This window comes from Acyrthosiphon pisum, chromosome A1, assembly GCF_005508785.2.
Source record: "Acyrthosiphon pisum isolate AL4f chromosome A1, pea_aphid_22Mar2018_4r6ur, whole genome shotgun sequence".
Taxonomy (NCBI): Eukaryota; Metazoa; Arthropoda; class Insecta; order Hemiptera; family Aphididae; genus Acyrthosiphon; species Acyrthosiphon pisum.
In genome coordinates this window covers 49,718,328-49,734,773 of record NC_042494.1, presented here as the reverse complement: position 1 = coordinate 49,734,773, position 16,446 = coordinate 49,718,328, and the positions used below count along the sequence as shown (strand labels likewise).

The following is a 16,446-nucleotide window of genomic DNA, read 5'->3' as shown; positions in this document are numbered from 1 at the left end:
AGTATACCAATTGGTATATAATACGATATTGGATCACGAATTTATAGGTCGATATAGTTGCAATGATGATAATAATATAACGTATTACGTAATACTGTTGCTATGACTAAAAAATGTCAATTAATTCGTTAAGTTACTTGTATTATTTAAAATTCTTGAATAGTATTTATGACATTTCGCACAGATATACTATCAGCATCGTGGCAAATCCACTGCGGTGCTAAAATCAATCGAATTGTCGTAAAATAAAAAAAAAATGTTTATAAACATTTAAACTTTGATAATGATTGTTGTTAGGTTGGGCTTATCGGAATACATCGGACGATGTTCAAGACAGTGCACCCACACAAAGTGGCTCTCAAATCTAGGTGGGTGAACTTTCTTTACTCAAATGGCCTCTGAGTGTTTTCGGAGGCAATGTAAATGTGGGATACTCGAAATGCCTCACAATTAAAAATATCAATGTATTGATTTATTTTTTTGTAAGTACTTTCAATTATTATTTTGATCTTTGTTATACGTTTGAAAAATATTATTTTTATTTTCGTATGACGTCGATAAATTATGTTTTAAAATTATTTTTCGAATCACATCGATATCGGTTTTATTTATAACTAAATTGAAACATATTTTCATCGTTTTACATACATTTTCCAACGGAAAACTAATATAACAGCTACAGGAAAATTAAAAAAAAAATGTACACACAAAATCAGATTAGTTACGTACCTACGTAATCAATTTATTAGGATCTACAATAGGATCCCCCTTTATTCTACACACGATAGTATAATTTAATAAGTTAGAAAAAAATATAATAACATTGACAATTTTGTTTGACCATATACATGTATATTGTATGCATACAAAAACATTTTTATCCTGGTTGAAATTATCTATACAGAAGAGCACCACAACATTGTATTTTTAGTCCACAAAATATGAATATAGGTATACTCTTATCAATCAGCAAATTTCTCATCATCAAACTTAAGTGCGATTCAGGTATTATTTAACGGCAATACGTCAACATTTCACAGCTAAACACATCGAGTTAATTTTTAATATTGTCCACACGTTAATGGTATAAAAAATAAGTGATTTACGGGTTTTCAAACATGTCGAGTTCCTTTAGAAATTAACTTGTGCTTTCAGAGTTGGAAATGCGACGATCATAATATTATTTGGTTTTCATAGTTTTAAAATACGATTACACGTGAATACGTGATCAACAAATCGAATAGCGTTAAGAGTTTTTAAAGAGGATGTTTTCGTTTCAGAAAATGTCGCAAAGGTTTGTGCAGTATTTCAGTTTTATTTTTATAGTTTAATATTATAATATTTTTTTTAACTCCAGAACATCAACGCTGCTTGTGTATTACCTACTCTTAAATGTCAACAATTATATGGTTAAACGCATGTAAAATAATAGTGTAACACTGTACATTATAGAAATTATTTGAATGTCCAAATCAATTTTTTCTGTAGAAAAGTTTGCCCGTGATTAATACAAGGTCACCGCCACAAGTCAACATTTACGTAATTTCAGTTTCCATTATAAGTACAAATAAAACGTGGTTTTATTAAATATTTAATTTCGTATATTTATCGTGACATACCTACTACCTGTACTACATATTATATTCGTTGTTTGTGATCGAAAAAATCTGTTGTATCTCACACAAGCTATTTTTTTTTTTTGATTTCGAGCCGCTACCGAAAAGGATCGACACACGTGTTCGTTTCAATCGGACATGTTTATTTAAGCCACTGATTGCACAGATGGGAAATAAATTGATGAGTAATGTTTTTCGTTTATCGTTAGTCAATAATCTAAGAGATCAATTTATTATTTAACAGTAAATACCGAAATCAAATCGAAGTACTTGTATTTATTTAGGTAGTCACCCTAGGATGATATTTTGTATTATGCACGTTTAAAGTGCAACGCAAAGGACAAACGGTTTTTTCGAATATTTGAGTTGGATTCTTCATTTTGATAATTTAAAATTATTATTTTGATGATTGTCTCGTACAAAACGAGTTAAATCAATGTTTACGAAAGTGTTGTACTAAAATATAATAATAGTACCTATCAACAGTTATACATTGTAACGTACAAATCTTTAGATCAATATGTGAAGCATTTGAAAAATACGTCATGATAAAAGAAAACTATCGACAGTAATACTTAAAATAAAATTCTTTATTCAGTCATATTCTTACGAGAGTAGTCAAGTGTGTCAAATGTAAATAAAATGTATTTTACGCTAAAAAATAAACATTTATAAACCTACAAGTAAAATGTTGTATGTTTGTCTCATAATTATTGTGTCTATTGTCTATACTTATACCAGATCTAGAATTTATAAAAATGTTAGAACAAATTATACTTAGTACAATGTTTTTAATTTATTGAGTATTGATACATAAAAAATTTAGGTAATTAATATATTATTGGGTAGTAAATAATAATAATTATATATTAATATTCAATTTATATTCAATTTATTTTTCGAGTACACCAATCAGTGTACATTTTGTTTGTTTAATTTTATCAATATTATTAATTCCAATTTTCGGGTGTTGAAATAATATAATTTTATTTGTTGTTGGATTATGTATTATAATACTTTAGACCTGTAGTAATTATAATATTTAATAAATATTTATATTGGTATCCAAATATCGAATAAATCGATAGGACACCAGGGTGGACAGAAACAAGGTTATAAATTGTTTTAACAACCTAATAAAATCTTATTTGTCAACATTCCGTATACTACGAAAGTACCTGTAGCTTTTTGTGACACTTTTGTCTTTAGGACTTCCGAAAATAATGAGGTATACTTTTTTATATTTACTAATGTAAGGGTTTCATTAGTGTCCCGTTTTAAAATATTAAAGCGATTTCCAATGTCAACCTATTACTAATATGTATTTATAAATTATTAAAACTAAATTAGAATTAAATTTTGAAAAAGACTTTCGTTTACGTTTGAATATTATATAAGAATTATTTTTCCTTGACAACTGACATTATAAGTGTATAACACATAAACTAACAAATGACCACGAATTCAAATGTTCTAAAAATGCATAGGAATCGGGTTAAACTTTCTGTTTTCCGTTCATGTGTTGAAATTAGTGTGTAGTAATGTTTTTATTTTAAATAATAACTATTAAACACATAATAATAATAAAATTAACAGGTAGGGGTGAATAACTTGGATATACCTCATGGGAAAGCAAGCAAATAGTGTTGAAATATATTCGGCTTTTTAATCCAGAGGCTAAATATTTCTCATGGAAAATTTGGAGTGATAAACTAGGAGCCCAATAAGAATTACAATTTCGATAGATAATAATTAATTTCACTTTTATATAAGTTTCTATATATTTTTTCATAAATTTTTTACGTTGCACAGTTTACGCATTACAATATTACACTCAATACATTGTCATAACTATATGAAAATATTATACACTTACATGGGATTTAAATCGATTTTATATGTGTGTACTGCGTGTAATGTTATGTGATATCCGATATCGTGACCCTCATACAATAACGCTCCACAATAGTAATAATAAATTTACAAAATATTATTATAAATTTATTTTATGTAGGTAGGTATAAAATGTAAGTAGATATTATGTAAATAGAATTAATTTTCCTAATAAAAATATTATACACGTGCTTTATTAAAATGCGCTGTAGGTACATTTTACTGATTATTCACGTGCCCGCAAAAACACATAAAAAATATCTTTATTATAGTGTAATTTAAATATTTCGAATTCGGTGAATATTTCAGTATTGAAATAATTCAAAATTAAAATAACTCTACGTGGAATACGTCTGCCACATTCGCAACTTAACATGATATTATAATTTATTGTACCTATCTGTTGCGGCGGATTTACCGGTGTCGGACCGACGTTTCGATCCGATGGTTTAAGTCCGGGATTTGAACACCACCCGAGACTACCTATCTGTCTGCCCAAAGTCGATCCCCCGAACCGATAATGACGTGACACTTGCGACCCGAATCCGATTTCGACAGCCCACAGTGATTGCGTCAATATTGGCATTGGTGTTATTGACGCGACAGTGTTGTTGATACACGTCCCGTGAGCCCGTCATGTCTCGCGGGTATAAAACGCGCGCGTGCATACGCTCCGGGACATTATACATATCCGGTGGCTCAAGGTCGTCGGACACATCTCCTGCTGTATCGTTCCGTGCACATATCGCATACGTATGTCCCCGTAAAATAAAATATATATCGCGTAAAAATACACGAAGCCTGTACCGTGCAACCGTGGTGGACGGAAGTGATATGGACCGACACGTTAGCGTCACCGATATCCGGAAGTGGACGCTGGTCGCCGTGGCCCTGGTAAGTTCTGCAGCGTACGATAACAGACACACACACGCGCACACACACAAGCACACATATTAACAACATATTATAATTTACATTAACGATAACGAGTGTTTGTTTGTTTGTGCTCGTTTGTGTGTGCATGTCGTGGCCGTTTGCCGCTGCTATAGCAAATCTGTTTATTTTGTTTGTTTGGAAACTCATATCGTTGGCCGTCTTGCCAACACACGCGTTCTTATAAGTCTAGACGAGGTAAGAGTATAAACCCCTATCCTTCCACTAACATAAATGGGTAAAATACAAAATGAAAATGTGTATAAAAATCGTAGTATGATTATTGATGAATAGAAAATTTAAATTTTGAAGAAACTTGTCGCTTAATAAAATATGGTGCAATTTATTTATTATTTTAAAAATTAAACATACTTCTACTTCAGGACACTAATTTAGCATGGATAGTATTTTTTTAAAACATTTTTAAACGGTACTAGTTCTTTAAAATATAGACATAAATATTTAATCATGACCACATTTGGGTAGTTATAGTAAAGTTTCCGGAATATTTTGAAAACTTGAGCGATGTTAAGTTGTAGGTAAACTGAGTTCCGTTCCGAAAACGAAAAGCGATAAACCTAGTCTCACTCTCAGTCCGAACCGTTATCTGAGACTCGCAGATAAACAAATATTATATTATGCTTTTATTCGAGATTCGATTTACCTAAACAGTAAAACCGAATAAGATTAGAACCGAAAAAAAAAATAAAAAATTAACGAAATAGAATTAAATAAATATTTCGTGAGGTAGGTACCACACTGTATCAACGTATATTCTAGTCGCAAAGGTTCCTAAACTTTATTCTATACCCATTATGGAACAGTTTTCAATTTAAGTTTTTGTTGGTTCATTGATGATCGCTAGGTTTGAGATAAATTTTAGTATGGTCACGTTTTGGTGACACGTCACTGCAGGTTCACTTGCAATCATCGCGGATAGTGATAAAACAATTCAATAATCAAATGGGAACTAAACTGCATTTATACCAAAGTCATAATAATTGTACGTTTATTTGCACAATATAGTTACACGGAAAACACTGTATCATATTATACTCGTATTTTATACGTAAAATATATATTTTCTTTTTTATATATATTATATTTTGTAGTAATCTAATAATATACAATATTATGTTATGCTATAAAAATAAATGTATATTTCAAAGCTTTCCATGACGCATACCAAAACATATTATAATAATTGCAACCCGTAGTTTGGGAATGTCTGTTCTAGTGGGCATTTATAATAAATCCGCCGACGACCATCGGTCATTCGAGGACGCGCGTCTCGTCTATAAATTGTATTATTATATAAATAATACTACGTGCGTGGCGTGTGAAAAAAATTAAATAATAATAAAATGGCTTGTTTAATGGAAAAACATAATTAAAGGCTCATGAATTATTCCCATACGTCACGCACAGTGTCGGAGGCTTGTCGGTGACCGGCCGGCGGCACCCGACACGGTCCCAGAGGAATCGAAAATGTTAATTCACCACGCCGCCAGTCGTGTTCCACAATATTATGTTTGACACTAAATATAATGATCACGTTGTAAGCAATAAAGCCCTGTGGTGGAGGTATCGGTGCGGATAAGGTCCAATAGCGTCTTCGTAGCCCGTGTCATTCGGTAATAATATAAAATATATTATATACACATAGTCTTTTGAACAATTTAGAACAACTGAAAAATCTTTCGGAACGGACGAAGGAGCCACAAAACAATGCATTTCACGCGAAGAACGAAATATCATTGAACACGTATAAAATTCCGTTTTCACAACGACATTAGATTATTTATTTGCTTATTTATTATGCACCCACAGTTGTACTAAGTATAACCCTGCCCCTTACACCCTGATAAAAAACAAAGCACGGTTTAAACTCTCCCCTCTTTCCCTGTCGTATCACTAGCTCACGTATATAATCGCTCACAAATCGTTGATTGCTTAAGTCAGTACTTTCGATTGTTTATCTATTTGTCCCATTTATTCTTTTCTTTATATCTATCCTTCGACAGTTAAATAGTAAATAGCATAGACAAAAATGGTGTTGAGAATAGTGTTTATCACAGAACTACCTACCTACATGATTTTTATTCTGTACTTTTATATTTTCTAAAATAAAATGTTTATCATTATTTTGTACATTTTTTTACTCAAAACTTATCGGTTTCAAGATTTTTCAATCCAAAATATACTATCTATCAATAAAAACAGTTAAAATCTGTTGCATAAACTTTCTTTGACATCTTTGTCCTTTTCAGGACATCTTAAACCTAAGTCCTACCTATATGACTATTTATTTTCTACGACTATCAATAGCCATCTTATAATTATCATACAATAGTTTCCGATTTGCTGTTTTTAGATTTTAAACGGAGCGACAAATTTATTGGCTTTACAATGATGTGTGTTTTTTAAACGATTTTTGTTTTTTTTTTGTAATTATTCAAAAAATATTAACCGTAAAAACTTGAAACTTTCCACTTTGGCTTTATTTATCATTTAATATAGGCACATAATGATATTTTCAAAATGTTTAGACTAACTTTAAGCTATTTATAGGCACTTGACATTTTTTGATATTTAGGTATTTTATAAGACCTGTTGATAAACATTTTTATGTAAAGTAAAAATGCTCAAAAATATAATACAAGATCTCACAATAGTTGTTTTTATAACTATTCGAAAATTTTGAAAATAAAATATAGGCACAATATGTATTTGGAATCAAAATGTTGTTGAAAGAAATCATGAAATTAAAAAATTGTTTTCTAGTTAAATATGTGTACAATTTTTGTCGACATTTGATATCAATGGAAAAATAACGATTTCAATTATTTTTTTGTAATTTAATAAACCTTATTTGTAGGATTGAAACTTTACACGCTCACGTTTAATATTATTTGCTATATACAACGCAATATTCAAAGTATTTACATTAACATTTTAAGCTATTTATACTACAAACTTACTCACACCTTTCTACGGTTCATTTGTACTACCTTATAATTTAATAACACTTTAACACTATAAAATATTAGGTATGTGAAATAATATTAAAATATTAACTATTATTATTATTATTATTATTATTTTTTTTTAATATCTGTTAAGACTTACACAGCAATGTTGATAAGCCTATTTTTAAATTAGTTACAGGTTATAAGTAAAACAAAATAACATAATTTTTAGTCATTTAGAATTGTTGACTAATACGTTTTTATTTTTTTTTTTAGAATTTTAAGACCATATTACAAATTCTCTTCTACCTATCTTTATCCTCTTCTGGCATTATTTTTTGATACCAACATAACCTTGACCTACCCAGCGGCTTTTTGACCACTGGGTTATCTTGGTGCACTCTTTGTATCATAGATTTTTTTAGAATTATCATTCTATCAACTATCCAATCTTTATTCCTCGGATCACTTGCTTTAAAATTAAATTTAAAAGGATTGATAACAAGGCGTCACTCTGCCTAAGTCTAGTTCTTACCTCCACCATCCTTGACAATAGCACAACGCTTCCGACTTTGACTTTGACTTTTGTCTGTTTTATACTAATTTCAAATTAAAAGTTTATGCTAGTTCTATCTATATATTGTCATACGCCTTTTGAAAATCCATAACAAATATAATATATGGAACTCTTTATTGTATTCCCAACTCTTCTGGGAGAACTCTCTGGTTTTAATAATGATTTGGTTCGTCATTCATCTGTTATGCTTGAATAGTACATATCTTAAATGTAGTAACTAGCAGCGCTATTGCTCTATAGTTATTGCAGACTTTATGCCTTTATTACGAATCAGGCATAATATATATTATATGGCATTCCCCAAACCACCTGGTAAGTTTCTTTTTCCCATTCTTCATTTAATAATATTAGATACTTTTTATCATGGAGCTATCTGCATGTCTTAATATTTCCCTTTGAATATCGGCTGGTAACTTTTTGTTTTCGAATTTGTTTTTAACTTGTACAATTTTCTCTTTTGGTGGGGTTGGGCTTTCGTACTTCGTTGTATCTATATATAAATACATCTACTTATTCTTCACAATTAAGTAGCTTTTAAAAATACTCTGCTTACTTTTTCATTATTTTTCTTGGGGCATCACTAGGTTTCCATCATAATTTTTCAGAAATTGCTCTTGCCTTCTGTATTACCTCTAAAGCTATTCACTTTGTGTTATATTTGACACGTCTCGTGTGAACCTGTAAGCTTGTTTTGCTTCTTTTATAATAAAATAATATACTTTCTCTTTTCACACCTTATATTGTTATGAGTTTTTCTTTTACTCTATAGATTCTTTCTTTTAAAAATTTTCATCATCATTTAGCCATTTTTTTCTTGCTATTTTTCTTTTAACTAGTGTTTCTTGGTATATTAGGTATGTTAAATCGTGGTTTATTCACTCTTCGGGCTTTTTCTAACACTTTCTCTGACACCTTTCCAAAGGTATCTTTGATTATTTTCTATTGGTCATCAATTATTTCAAGATTTGAGTGTATTTCTCGTATTATTTCCTTCATATTTTCTTGAAATTTCCTACATTTCCTATTAGTCTTGAGTTTCTCTATATCATTTATGACAATTCCAGAGCTTACTTTTATACTCATTGTTTTTAACTTAACCCTGAGGTTGCTTACTATTAGCAAGTGAACTGAGACACTATCAGATGCACTGTATGTTCTTACATTCGTTATGTTATAAGCGAATCTCTCATTAACCATTATATTATGATCTATTTGATTTGAGTATCTACAATCTGGTGACATCCACGTTTGTGTATGTATGTCCTTATGCGGGTACATAATTCTTTTAACTCTAAGATCTTTCCCTAAGGCCAACTCTACTACTTTTGTTCCATTGTCATTATGTCATGTAAGCTGTGGATACAAATAGTTGATCTAAAATCTAAATGATTTCACTTTTTCTATTTTGGCGTTCATATCTCCTAGTAAAATTTTTATTTCGCTATCACATATCCTTCATAGTTGTATCTCAGCATAAAAGATAAATTTTTCTTGTTGTGTTTTATCCTTTGTGTGTGCATGTACGTTGAGAAATACAATATCAATCCATTTGTCCTCTATTTTTAGTTACGCTAGTCTTGGATTGATTACTCTAAACTCTTTAATTGTTGCTACTATATTTGTATGTACCGCAAATGCCACTCTGAGTTGTCATCTTTCAGTTCACCCACCAAAAAGGATTTGTGTTTGCCTTAAATTAGTCCAACCTATTGTATTACTAGTATTACAATAATTTACTAATAAGCGATCTATAAGTATTTAATAAAATATAATTTAAAAATATAGGCTGACAGACAGTCTCTGTTCAGAATTGTTATTCGTACATATGCAATTATTTATCGTTTTAGATATTACTGATGTACGTCCAAACATCAATGTCGGCACCGTACGCGTGCGGGGGCGGCTGCTGTGGTTGTAATTGCGGATGTAACTGTTGTAGCTGTTGTGGTGGTGGCGGCTGTTGCTGAAAAAAACCATACTTTGATCAAGAGATTGGTCAAACTCTACATAATGAAACTGAAATATTATGATAATAGATTTGAAAACATTTTACATGATCGATTGTTTTTATTTTTATTAACTACAATTATGTTGAATATTAATGAATATCTGATTTTTATATTTTTTTGATGAATTGAATTTTTTTTTTGTTTGGTTTAATTATTAAAAGTTATGAATATGAATTTTCTAGCGTTAGAACGGTAATAAAAAAATCTCTTTTCACACAACGTCAGCACATTACTTACTACCGGTATGGTTATCACTAATCACCCAGGTGTTCGGTCTGATGATCGGAATGATTGGAATTAGTTCACATCGGTTGCGTATGGTACTTACGCATTACGCGCCTTGTCACCGCGACTGAGTCAAGATCGTCGATTGCCATTAATGTTACCTATAATATAGTATACAATAACCCTTTGAGTCACGAAATTGTGTTCACTACTGGTTAGGCCTGGGGATCAGGTGTGAATATTATACGGTAGTGTTGTAGGATTGGATCGTAAAGATTTGATTAGTGATCGTGTAAGCTTAGCGGTATTTTATTGTTAACGGACTAGTATAATAATTGTTTAACGAACAACACAGGATGTTATATTTTATTGGCATAGATTGTTCAAAGATTTCACCATCATATTGTTTAGCCACTAATTGTATTTTAAAATAGTACATTATAGTAGATGTCATAGAAGAACAGTTAAATAATAGAAAAAGATTTTTTAAATTTAATTTTGACTTGAGTTTATATATTTTTAGATTCACAAAAAAAGATAAAAATAATTGTGAGTCTTAAAAGACTTAATCATAGAAAAATGCTTTTATTTTATAGTATTTATTTTAATTGTATAGTCCTGGTATCAAATTGAATCTATTTGGTACACTTGGAGTAGGAAAAGGTGAAAAGGAAAAAATCCCCAAAAAATTTCAAAATAATGGGCGGAAATAACTTAAAAATAGTCCAAGCACCCAAACGTATAACAACATTATTCAACAACAGTTTTTATTATGTCGTTACTATTCAAAAAATATTTTAGTAAAAATATGAAACACTCTTTTAATACATTAGTTATTATTTTCCATAAATAATATTATTTTCAAAATATTAAATTGATACATTATAAGCAAATAATTTTTTGACAAAGTTTATCAGACCCGTTCTACGGTACGTTTGAATTGACTCAATACATTCATAACAGTCGGTAATATTATAATAATTATCTCATAATTTATGCTATTTGTTTTCGATAAAAATTAATTCAAACTAAATTTGCCATATTACTAATGGAAAAATAAATTACTTACATCAATATACTAAAATATCCTTAGAGATATAGGCTGATGAACTGTTTTTTTTTCTCAGAATCATTTATCGTATGCAACGATGCATCAAATAATTAAATTGAATCTAATTGTAATCCATTGCAGTGACTAATTTAATAATGAATTGCACTCTATACCTGCCAACCAACTACATGGCAAAGCGTGTTGCATGTAACGCTTTGTAGTGGGCAGTAGCGTAGCCAGGATTATGAAATTGGGGGGAGGAGGGTCAGGTATAAATTAAATAAAGTTTCTTACCGCCTCTCCCGTCTAAACCACTGCCCCTGTGTTTCAATATATAAACAAAATATACTATTAATTTTCTTATAATAAATTTTTTTTTTTTAAATTATTTTAGATATTATTCATGTATGTCCAAATGGCTTCTTCGGCGCCATGCTGTGGTGGCTGTGGTGGCTGCGGTGGCTGTAAATCAAGTTTTAATATCTTCGATAGTTTTCCAAAAATTAAAATCAGCTTTAAATTTTTAGGTTAATTTTAAGATAAACATTTTTAATTTTCAATGATCTATTATTTTACATGATTATAAATCACAAAAATACGATGAAGTTTAAAGTAAATCATGTTTGTATTTTCTGAAATGTTCATCTAATAAACATTTTTAATATACCGTATCATTGATTGCTTATAACTTTAATATATAATCCAATTAAATTTTTATATCCGTTAACAAATTGTCCTTGCTATTAAAATGTATTATATTCCACTTCTGTTAATTGTTATTCTTAACGTGTGTAAATACACTTCCATTTTAACTCAAATCCGAAATACTGTGTGTTACTTACATAATATTATATATTATTATTGATTATGTATTAACTAATTTAAATTCTATATTTAATTTTGAACATTTATATTTACTATTATAGGAAATTCGTAAATCAGTTTTTATTATTGATATTTTATATTATGCTGAATTTATAATTGTAATTGTTGTTTAATTTTTTTTATATTTAATATATTAGCTCTACTACAATAATTATGGTATCAATATCAGTTTTCTGATTGCTCAAATTGATTAATTTACGCTTGCTAAATCATTATTGAGAATAATTCAATAATGATATATTTAAAACATCTATCAATCGATGTTAAACGACCAATTTATAGATGAGCTCAATGTTTACATTTAGAAAAATGGGTTATTACGTATTGAAATAATATTGTGGAAAAGTATGATGTATAGTTTAAATTCAATATAGCTGTAGTTTCTCTCAGTCTCAGGACTTTAAATGGTACTTCTGTAAACATATGTGTGAATTATACGTATTATGCGTTATAGGTTTTGAATTGTTAAAAAAATACTTAAAAAATATTGGTGAATTAGAAATAAATTAAACTTAAGTAAATAAATCATCACTATATCTCGTGTTAAATGAGTTTTGAATATGTCTGATATAATTTCGATACGCCGGCTTGAACAATCAATCATCGAAAATCAACCTTAGGTATTGTGTAATTAAGAAAATAAGTAGTTTATATTGTATTAGATTATATTATAAGTAGCATGCTACTAGAAATTTTTACTCAGCAAGGAAAATTGATGAATCATACATATGTTTGTGGATATGGTGTAGTGGAAAAATATCCAGTAGCATATCTACTAGATTTTATTAGGAATTTTTTGCAAAAAACGGTTAGAAAAAAAAGTTGTACCCTGCTCAACAACATATCTACGTTAAAAAAAAATACAAAAATTCTTGATTTACCAGGCAAAGCTTATATAATATTCTATATAGATACCTACCACATGTAGCTCGCTCACAAAAAAATTTACGGTTAATTAATTCGAAGTAAATATGTAAAATGTAGTTATTATCCAAAACGAATTTTGTTATTTTTATTAATATAATAGTTTTCAATTGACTTAATGCTCCATCGATGAAAATTAACTTAGCCATCGGGATCAAGGAATATGCAAAAATAGAATATTTCATTTTTCAATAAAATCTGGATCATAATAAAGGTAAGATTATATTAGCATCATTTATTCATAGTTATAAGTGAAATAGTTTTTAATTATTTCTGGAATTTCAAATAGAAAAAAACAAAACCATTTTTGTAGTTAGTATATACACGAGTCCACGACCTGCATCCAAATTACACACTAAATAGTAGTCACTAATATAGTCATGTTGAGATAAAATACTTTGTAATATCTTGTACGGTACCTATCTACCTATGCGATATTTTGTGTGATTATTTTTATTTTATAATTGTGTCGCCTCAGATATAAATATTCAGAAAATTAACTATTATTTTATACTCAGTAAGTATTTTTTTATGAATACAGACTTATGCATACTAAAGAGTTATTTAATAAAAAAAAATATGCAAATTATATAAAATTATAAATTATACTGTCAAATATGAGTGCACTGACCAGCATTGAACGTTCAACTCAAGTATTCCAAACAGTCTCACAAACTGCATACAATTTTCTTTCCGAAATATTTGTAATTCGTGATTTTTTTTGTTGGTATTTGCATTTTCTATTAGTTAAAATTTTTTTTTTTTATATATACATATAATTATAATCAAGTACTACTGTACATGTAATAAGAGTACTTGCCGCGAGTATATAATATTATAATATTCAGCTGGTGACTACTGAAATTATTATTTGTTCAGACCACATGGCCATGAGAAATACAAACGTCGGAAAACGAGAAAAATATTTATTTTGTTTAACGAATTACAAAATAGAAACATAACAGTATAATATTATAATGTATATTTTTTTGACACGCGATATATCAGTCTAATCAAAACAACGACTTGACGCGTGTTTTATATTATAGGTACGTAAGAGCAGACGTATCCTGAATGCCACCGTACAAAACAATATCCATAGCGTGTGAGTTCTAGTGTCAAATTTTTCAATTTTCCGCTAAAATCCCGCATCTTGTTGTACGCAAACATTTCGATATATATTTTTTTTCTTTGCGTCATAAAACTACACACATACCTACCTGGTTTCGCGAGAGTAAATTACTACAGAAACGGATTTCGTAACATAACTATAATATAATGGTACACTTAATATTGTTTAGTCGCAGATTTCTGACAATGACATACTCAACATCCGACTCTGCAGCATTACACCACTTTACTACCTACTTTATAAATCATAAGTTGTCAACTCGATTTGCATTGGTTTGTTGTAAATACAATAGTTGTAGGTAAACATGAAAACTACTTATTTTTTTTCTAAAAGTCTTTGTTTATTATCATGCATCAGCTTGGGCACTCCAATATTTTTTTTTAATAATATTTTAATTGTTTCAACATATTATTATGTTTGTGTTTTTACAATGTCTTTTATATGAATTCATTAATTTTAAAAAAGAGACACCCGCAGGATATCTAGAAAGAGGTGTGGTTTCAATCTGCTGTTTTTCGTATTTTTACCCAATATAATTCTGAAAAGTTGAGCTGAGTTGAGCATTGAGTGAAATGTTTTCTATTGGTCTTTGATCCAATTCTCCAAGAACGGTACGGTATTACGATATATTTCATAAAGGAATTTGCTATAGTAAATCAGTAGTCATTTTGAAAATATTGGGTTATCGTACTATTATGTATCGTGAAACGTGAAATGTATCAAACAAAGTATATATAGATGCGAGTAACGAGTGTTGTTAATCTCACGAAAACTGTAATATCAAATACAGCAAAGATGTCGTACACAAGTAACCACTACACCACATGACAATTATTTATCTCTCTGAACTTTGCCGAGCACTCTAGTTTATACGAATTCTAACATGTAATAAATAAAACTTGTCCACCGTCAGCTTGCTTAAATATATTGCACCTGGTAAAGTATGAACGTCTTTAGATGTATCGTTTGTTTTTGCATTAAATGTGAATTAAGGTGAAGTGCGTAGACGTGTAGTACACCTCGACCCCTTGAGCCAATAACGGAAATGAGCCAAATTATATTGTCACGTTACTATAAATTAAAAGTGTTTAACAATAATTAATATTATTACTATTTTTTTTTTTATTTTATTGTTAGCAACAACTACAATGGTTATTACCTTACATAAATGTTTACATTTTTGCATTATACAACACTGTATATTTCAATTTTTTTAAAATAAAAAACTATGTTGAGGGAGTTTGAAAATGGACCAATTGCTTCATGTAAATTGTCCGGAATGTTAAATTAATTTCTGATTTCGTTGAAGTTTGGGCAGTAGACATGATGTGCTTGATTGAATCGCGATTGTATTGGATCTGTTTTTGTCAGGTGTCCATATTATTCATTTATATCCATGGATAAGAATTAGAACATTTTATAAGATCCATTTCAAATCTTACTGCATTAATCGATAACCTAATTTCCCTCCTCACTAGTGTACTGCATAAACAATATATTCCATAATCTATTATTATTTTTTTTTGGAATACTTTAAGTAATCATTATATATATTTATATTAATATCTCACATTTTAATATTAAATTATTTATTTTGTCTACAATTGAATCTGTACTACCATGAGCGTTTAATAATTAAGAATAATTACATAAATATATTATACATATACATATACATATAATAACATTTATTGTTTGCTGTAATTTAATCAATCAATGTAATTGAATATACCATGGATTTTTTTATACAAAAATATGTTAAGATAATATGTAGAATAATTGTTGAGACTCATAGTTTTTATTGAATCTACAAAAACAGTAAGTAGGACGTAGTTAAGGATAAAAAAACATTTATTCAACATAAATAATATACAGGCTGTCGCCTACTATTGAGATAGCAACTTATAATATTACAACCATTATACCTGACAAAGGGTGGTTGTAACATGCAATATTCGTGTGACAATATTTATTTTGAATTTTTATCGTCGCGAATTGGCCTGCCGAATTCAAAATACATGGAAAAACATTTCAGGTTATGTTTATCGACGATTTTTGGTAGGTCAACACATATATAACACATAATTCGCCATTAAAAATTAGGCACATCTCATTTGTGGCAATAAAATGAAAGTGCGTATATTATAAATATACAACGCACATATTTTCATAGTATTATTATTTATTGGATACGTCTTTTCGTACTCTTGCGGAAAATTGGTCGCCGGTATT

The 16,446-nt window shown here is 29.3% G+C and overlaps 1 long non-coding RNA gene across 2 annotated transcripts; it reads left to right on the top strand.

The window, feature by feature from the left end:
• The first annotated feature begins 4,173 nt into the window (after positions 1-4,173).
• Positions 4,174-11,947, top strand: LOC100571399. Of its 2 annotated transcripts, none has more exons than XR_001680262.2 (2): positions 4,174-4,403; positions 11,668-11,947. It is a non-coding gene; the product is annotated as an uncharacterized LOC100571399 (long non-coding RNA). The 2 variants fall into 2 exon arrangements; XR_001680264.2 differs by lacking the exon at positions 11,668-11,947 and adding an exon at positions 9,836-10,216.
• Positions 11,948-16,446: the final 4,499 nt, after the last annotated feature.